This window comes from Trichosurus vulpecula, chromosome 3 (assembly GCF_011100635.1).
Source record: "Trichosurus vulpecula isolate mTriVul1 chromosome 3, mTriVul1.pri, whole genome shotgun sequence".
NCBI lineage: Eukaryota > Metazoa > Chordata > Mammalia > Diprotodontia > Phalangeridae > Trichosurus > Trichosurus vulpecula.
Genome location: NC_050575.1, coordinates 120605952 through 120614524, shown reverse-complemented (window position 1 = coordinate 120614524; position 8573 = coordinate 120605952). Strand labels below are relative to the sequence as shown.

At 40.4% G+C, this 8573-nt stretch overlaps 1 pseudogene; it reads left to right on the top strand.

The window, feature by feature from the left end:
• The first annotated feature begins 5884 nt into the window (after positions 1-5884).
• On the top strand, positions 5885-7263 carry LOC118842177 (annotated as a pseudogene).
• Positions 7264-8573: the final 1310 nt, after the last annotated feature.

Genomic DNA, 8573 nt, shown 5'->3' with positions numbered 1-8573 from the left:
GGTTTCTCATATTGATGATGCAGTTCTGGTTGGTGAAGGATCTTAGTTTTCTTATTGATGATTGTTAGGCCAACCTTAGCCCAAGCATCAGAGAATTAGTCCATACTTTTTGGCATCTCAGCCTCAGAGGATGCACTGAGTGCACAATCATCTATGAACAAAAGTCATACACCAACTACACCAACTCTCCCTCACCTTCAGTCTTGGCTTATAGCTTTTTTTCAAGTTGAATAGTTTGTCATCAGTGTGGTAGCTGACCTTGATGCCATTTTCATCCTTGTTGAAGGTGTCTGACAACATCATAGAAAACATCATGCTAAAAAGCATGGGAGTAAGTACACAGCCCTGTTTCACTCCATTGGTGACTGGGAAAACATGAGAGCATCATCCTTCATCCAGAACCCATGAGAGCATGCCATCATGAAACTGACATACAATACTGATGAACTTCTCTGGCCAACCAAATTTCACCATCAAGCCCTCATTTCTCATAGTATCACTATAGACCTTTGTTCTGCTCCTGGCATTTCTCCTGGAGTTGTTGGGCAGCAAACACCATGTCGACCATTGCTTTTCTGAAGTTACACTGACTCTCAGGCAGAGGAACATTTAAGGAGGACTCTGGCAAGAATCTTGCCAGCGATAACTAACAGAGAAAGCCCTTGTGATTATCACAAGACAGCCCCTTTCCTTTCCCTTTATTGAAACGGACAATGTAGGAATCTTTGAACTCCTGGGGCACAGACTCCTCTTGCAATATAATCTGGAAGAATTCAGTCAGCTTCTCTATGAGCAGTGGACCCCCTGCCTTGTAGATCTTTGCTGAGATGGCATCAGTACCAGGTGCTTTGCCACCTGAAAGGAGCCTGATGGCATTCAATACATCTTCTTCACCATAACCCCCACCACTAATACTACCACCACTACTAATATCACCACCACCACCACCACAACTAATTACTTATGTAGCATTTTGAGATTTACAAAGCACTTTCCTAGGAACAACATTAAAAGAGAAGGTGCATTATAGATGTTGAAACAGGCTCAGAGAGGGGAGCACCCAGGATTACAAGACAGTTAAATGTTACAACTGAGTCATGAGCACATAAGACCAGTTTCTATTTCTCTATATCCTCACTTCATCTCCATGTGACTCAAAATAATAAATAACTTAAAAAATTGAACGGTCCAAAACTACTCCAGACTTCCCTGTGAGGTAGTAAGCTCTTTGTCACTAGAAGTGTTCAAAATTAGAGGCTGGTTAGTTGTTTGTTAGGACTGATATAGAAGAGATTCTTCAATTGGATGACAGTCTACTCAAAAGCTTTTAATGTCCCTTGCAACGAATAGAATTCTATGAATTAATGATAACAAGATCTTGTCAGAAGTCTGGTACATGCCAATTTGTGGAGAGGGGGATAGATAGATATCCAGGGAATCTCTTTAGGAATATAGACAATTTAAATTCAGTTTGAACCATTATCACTTAGGAATCTCCACTAATTCTTCCCATATGCCCATGCCTTGTCTACATAGGAGAAATAAAATATGTTTTTGGTTTCAGTATTGACTTGTGCTAGTGGCATATGAACCTCTCTCTGATTCCATACTCAATTTCTTCTGGCTTAGATTTATGACCCTACTTTTCACCCTGAAAATCTCTGGACAGCACAAGGAACTACTTGTACCTTACAAACAATGCAGGAAAAAAAGCACAGTCTCTAACAGTCAAGGTGATATATGGAGTGGTTCAAGGAAAAAGAGGAGAAATTTCAAAAAAATTGCAATGCAGTTTGGATATATAAAATAGCAAGCTAGGTGGGGGGTAGGGATCAGTAAACTATGCCTTACAGTTAGACTTTTCTGGAATTATCTCAGTCTCTTTTGGTATCTGGGGACTTGATAGCCAATTGAAATAACCAAATCACCAGAGATACTAGGTCAGGATAGCTCTTTCAATTACCTACCACGAATACATAAGATATCAAAGTCAGAAGAAATCTAGAACAAAAATGTTAAACTATAGAATGTGTGAACTAGATGTGACCTTTAAGTATAACTGTAAGGGACCTCAGAGATGACAGGGATTGTTTAAGGGAGATACTGCTCAGATACCACTTAGATTAGTTGATCTCTATTTTCTAATCTGAGTTTCTTTCGTTTTAAAAGTTAGGGGGAAGGAGAGATCATTGTTGGTGGTGGTTCTCCAGTTGGCTTCATAGGGAAGGTGACATTTCAGCTGGGTCTTAAAGAATGGGTTTTCCTTATAAGTAAATGGAAAAAAATGTCAGAAGACACAAAGAAAGTTTCTATTCTTCTCTTTCTCCCTCTCCTATTCCCATCCCATGCGAGTCTTGCTTAATATCTAAGTCCACAGTAGGCCTCTAATGCTATCTTTCCCCCTAGGACCACACAATGTTGTTCTCATGCCATATTCATTTTATAACTTGTTCCACTCTTTTACCCTGAAAACCAGAGAGGATTGCTCTAGATTTGAAAACTAGCCAGAAAGGGATGCTGACATCTTCTCTAGCTGACTCCATTTCATTTATTTTTCTATATCTAATAACATCTGTCACTGTGGGCCCCCTATTAGGTTGTTATACACAGTTGAAAATATGGGAGAAACCAGCTCTGCTCTGGAAGAAACAATTGGGAAATAGCAGATTTGGAACAGTACAGAGATAGTATATTTCCTGATGGTGCATATGTCACAATATAGTAGTGTCCTGGAAATCCTGAAACCTGCATTTTGACAGTGAATGAACTACATTTCCAGATCCTACCTCTGAGGTCTGCAATAGACAAGAAAAAATAATGAATTGATGACTTATGGTTCTGTTTATCCTCCTATTATGAAGGATAATTCATTCTATATACTGGTGGTAAATTAATCTTTCTCAAACACCATCTTTATCAGTCACTCCAGAAAAAAAAATCAATTTCATCACTCCACTCTATACTAAAGGACAAAGGTTACCTTCTTCAACCAAGTATTCATTCAAATTCCTCTATAATTGCCCCTTAGCCTGCTTTTCCAGGTTCTTTTTGCTATGAGAGACAGATACAGAATCCTAGTATCTTCCCCTAATAAATTCACTTCCCCATTTGGTCATATCTAAAATGAAGAGGTTAGACTAGATATTGTCTAAGGTACCTTCCTAGCTCTAATTACCATGGTCCACATACCCTAGGCCCAGAAGAACCCTCTTATCCAGTTATTCTACATACAATTTTTATATGGCCCTTCTTGTCACTACCTTTGCTCATGTTTTGAACTGTCTTCACTTTAATTTTCAATACCTTTATTTAAATTAATACACACATACACATACACAAACACACACACAGACATTTAATGTCGCACAGAACCTTGGAGAACTTCGGCAATTTCAAGAAGAGCTCAAGTTCCACCTTGTAGCCAAAATTTTCTTTGACCACTCTAGGCCATACTGATCTCTTTACTTAAATTCTTCTTCATTTAACTATTTTTAGATATTGCACATTTGAAATATATGGCACATATGAAATATAAACGCACATCACATTCTAAGCTAAACTGAAACCACTTTCTTTAAGGTAACACTTTTTAAATTGTTAAATATAAGACTCTTTACTTATTTCTTTTTTTTCCCTTTTTATTTGCCTCTATGAAGTTCATAGCAGTGATATTACCTTTCCAGATATTCTCAACTTTCTCAGTCCCTATAACACTTTCTCTCATTTGTCTAACCACTCTTTCTCAAACTTCTTTCTTACCTCATCATCTATCTCAAGCATATATCAGCAAGGGTATCGCACTAGGCCCTCAGAGATTCTCTTTTCTTAGAATTATGGATTTAGATCTGCAAGGAAAGGCCTGAGAAGCCATCTACTATGACCCCCTAATTTTACAAATGAGAAAGTTGAGGCATAGGGAAGTTAAGCAAGGCCACTCAAAGTCAACCAGAGTTTCTGAAGTAGTATTTGAACCCAGGTCTTCTGACATCAAAGCCAGTGTTCTTTCTGCTGTGTCATGGTGCCTGATATCTTTTTTCTCTACATATAATCTCTTGGTGATTTCATCCACTTCTAATCATGGGTTGAATTATGGTCTCTATACAGATGTTTGTGGATTAGCACCTCTGGTGTGAGGGCTTACTGAGCCCTTTTCAGGGCTCTTCATCTAACTTTGGTGTCCACCTCTCAATCAACTCTTACCTGCAGTTCCCAGAAGCTGTAGCATGAGAAGCAGACCGCATTTCCTTAAACCATCCTGGCAAATGGGCTAAACCAGATTTAGGGTAACTGACAGGCCTCAAACCTATTGGTGAGTTAGGGAGATATTTACCTCTATCATGTAAAGCCCTCACCTAGTAGAATGAGTGTATGAGAACAATTTGTTCCAGTGGCCATGAAAGTAGCTGAAGCAGAGTCTATGGAGCACTTAGAGCTTGGTCAGACATGGTCATCTGTTGCATCCTGGGCCATCATCAGTTATTCTGATTTTTGTCTGGCCAATGGACTTTGATGATTCTGGAAGAAAGAGTGAGGCTGATGACTTTGTGCAACTCTGGCTAACTTAAATCTAATTCATGTGCAAGTCGAGACATCACCCTGTGATGTCATCAGTCCACTTTGAAAATGAAGGACGAACAACAATCTTTCTCCTGAACTACATTACCACATCAACAAATTCTACCTAAATGTCCCACAGGTATGTCAAACTCACTATGAACAAAATAGAACACATAATTTTTCCACTAAATATTTTCCTTGTCCAAAAAGATTTCTCCTAAGGGTACAACCATCATACCTGCCACCAAGATTCATGACCTTCATCATCCTCAACTCTTTCCTTTTATCTACCAATTCTTACTGATACTACCTCCATATTTGTCTTATTCATCCCATTCTCTCTATATAGTGTTATTACCTCGACCCATGGCCTCATTACCTCCTGCCTGGTCCATTTTTGCTGTTTGGTCATTGTCACAATTTTTTGGGTTCCAAATTTTCTCTCCCTCCCGCTCCTCCCCTCAATCCCCCAAGATGGCATGTAATCCAATATAGGTTCTACATATACCTTCACATTGAACTTATTTACATAATAGTCCAGTTTTAATGAAAAATTATAACCAATGGAAATTTATCATGAGAAAGGAGAAAGAAAACCAAATGAAGGGAAAAAAAAGAGAGAGAAAAAAGTTTGCCTCAATCTGCATTCAGACTCCATAATTCTTTCTCTGGATGTGCGTGGTTTTTTTTTTCCATTATGAGTCCTTTGGAGCTGTCTTTGAACCTTGCATTGATGAGAGGAGTCATGTCTATCAACGTTAGTCCTTATAGATACGGTATGTCTGTCATCGTGTGTAATGATCTCTCGGTTCTGCTCCCCTCACTCAGCGTAAGTTCATATATGTCATTCCAGATTAAAATGAAGTCCATCTGCTCCTCATTTCTTATAGCACAACAGTATTCCATTACATTCATATAAAACAATTTGTTTAGCCACTCCCCAATTGATGAGCATCCCCTTGATTTCCCAGTCTTTGCCATCACAAAAAGAGCTGCTATAGATATTTTTTGTACATATGGGTCCCTTTCCCACTTATATGGTCTCTTTGTGATGTATAGCCCTAGCAGTGGTATTGCAGGATCAAAGGTTATGCATATTTTTATAACCCTTTGAGCATAGTTCCAAATTGCTCTCCAAAATGTCTGGATCAGTGCACAACTCGACCAACAATGTAACAATTTTCCAATTTTCCCACATCCTCTCCAGCATTTATCATTTTTCTGTTTTATCATGTTAGCCTGACAGGAGAGATATGGTATCTAAGAGTTGTTTTGCTTTGCATTTCTCTAATCGAAAGTGATTTAGAGCTTTCTCAGCAGAATCACTATGGCGGCCCAGACCCTGTACACATACCCTGAAAACTGGCGGGCCTTCAAGGCCTTCCTTGCTGCACAGTACAGTGGGGCCCAGATCCACGTTCTGTACACACCTTCCCACTTTCACTTTGGTCAGACCAACCACACCCCTGAATTCCTCCAAAAATTTCCTGCAGGCAAGGTTCCAGTGTTTGAGGGTGACGATGGGTTCTGTATGTTTGAAAGCAATGCCATTGCCCACTATGTGAGCAGTGATGACCTTCGAGGCTCTACTCTGGAGGCAGCTGCCAGGTGATCCAGTGGGTGAGCATTGCTGACAGTGACATCATCCCTCCAGCCAGTACTTGGGTGTTCCCCACTCTTGGCATCATGCACCACAACAAACAGGCTACAGAAAATGCAAAAGAAGAGGTGAGGCGGCTTCTGGGGCTGCTCGATGCCCACCTGAAGACTTGGACTTTCCTGGTGGGGGAGCATGTGACTCTGGCTGACATCACAGTTGTGTGTACCCTCTTGTGGCTCTACAAGCAGGTTCTAGAGCTGTCTTTCTGGCAGGCCTTTCCCAACACCAACCGCTGGTTGCTCAGCTGCATCCACCAACACCAGTTCCGGAAGGTGTTGGGAGAGGTAAAGCTCTGCGAGAAGATGGCACAGTTTGATGCTAAATAGTTTACTGAGAGTCAGCCTAAGAAGGAAGCCCCAAGAAAGGAGAAGGGACAGTGAGAAGAGAAACAGAAGGCTCAGGATGAGCTGAAGGAAAAGAAGAAGGTGGCCTCAATCCCTGGCCCCAAGGAGGAGATGGATGAGTGTGACCAGGCTCTGGCTGCAGAGCCCAAGGCCAGGGATCTCTTTGCCCACCTGCCCAAGAGTATGTTTGTGTTGGATGAGTTTAAGCAAAAGTACTCCAACGAGGACATGCTGACAGTGGCCCTGCTGTACTTCTGGGAGCACTTTGACCATGACGGCTGGTCCCCGTGGTATGCCGAGTACCACTCCCTGCAGGAGCTCAGCCAGACCTTCATGAGCTGCAACCTCATCACTGGAACGTTCCAGCCCCTGGACAAGCTGAGAAAGAATGCATTTGCCAGTGTCGTCCTTTTTGGCACCAAAAATAGCAGCGCCATTTCTGGAGTCTGGGTTTTCCAGGGCCAGGAACTTGCCTTCCCGCTGAGTCCAGACTGGCAGGTAGATTATGAGTCCTACACATGGTGTAAGCTGGATCCTGGCAGTGAGGAGACCCAGACCATGGTCCAAGAGTACTCCTCCTGGCAGGGGGCCTTCCAGCACGTGGGCAAACCCTTCAATCAAGGCAAGATCTTCAAGCGAACATCCTCCCTGCTACCACCTAGTTGCCTGCTTCCTCCTCTGCAGGGAGGTGCCAGTCATTAAATGAACCTGAACACAGAAAAAAAGAGTGATTTAGAGCATTTTTTCATATGACTAGATATCTTTAATTTCTTCCTCTGAAAACTGCTTTTTTGACCATTTCTCGACTGGGGAATGACTTGTATTACTATGAATTTGGCTCAGTTCTTTGTGTATTTTAGATATGGGTCCTTTATCAGAGAAACTGTAAAGATTTTCTCCCAATTTTCTGCTTCCAATCTGATCTTTGTTGCATTGGCTTTTTTATACAAAAACTTTTCAATTTAACGTAATCAAAATTATTCATTTTGCATTTTGTAATGCTCTCTGTCTCCTTTTGGGTCATGAATTCTTCCTTTTCCCATAAATCTGACAGCTAAACTCTTCCTCGTTCTCCCAAATTGCTTATAGTATTAGCCCTTATTCCTAAATCATGAACCCATTTTGACTTTATTTTGGTATATGGTGTAAGATATTGGTCTATACCCAGTTTCTGCCATACCATTTCCCAATTTCCCCAGCAGTTTTTGTGAAATAGTGAATTCTTCACCCAGAAGCTGGATTCTTTGGGTTTATCATAGTAGATTGCTATAGTCAGTGACTTCTGCGTCTTGTGCACCTAACCTATTCCACTGATCCATGGCTCTGTTTCTCAGCCAGTACCAGGTAGTTTTGATGACTGCTCGTTTATAGTGTGGTTTGATATCTGGTATGGTTAGGCCACCTGCCCTAGCATTTCTTAGCATTAATTCCCTTGATACTCTGTACATTTTGTTCTTCCAGATGATTTTTGTTATTATTTTATCCAGCTCTGTAAAATAATTTCTTGGTAGTTTGATTGGTATGGCACTGAATAAATAAATTAATTTAGGTAAAATTGTCATTTTTCTTATATTAGCTCAGTCTAACCATAAGCAACATATGTTTTTCCATTTATTTAGATCTGACTTTATTTGCGTGAAAAGTGTTTCATAATTGTGTTCGTATAGGCCCTGGGTGTGTCTCGGCAGGTAGACTCCCAAATATTTCATAGTGTCTACAGTAACTTTAAATGGAATTTTTCTTTCTATCTCTTGCTGTTGGGATTTGTTAGTAATATATAGGAATGTATAGGATTTTGTGGGTTTATTTTATATCCTGCAACTTTGCTAAAGATTTTTTTATTATTTCAAACAATGCTTTTGTCCCACCCTTTTTTCCCCTCCATGTTTTTGTGCTTCTTCGTGTGACATATTAACCCTTTTCTACCTCCTCTTTACCTCTTCTCCCAGAACAATTCCTTTATACACCTTAATTAACTTTGTTTTTTATCATCACATCAGTTACTTTATACT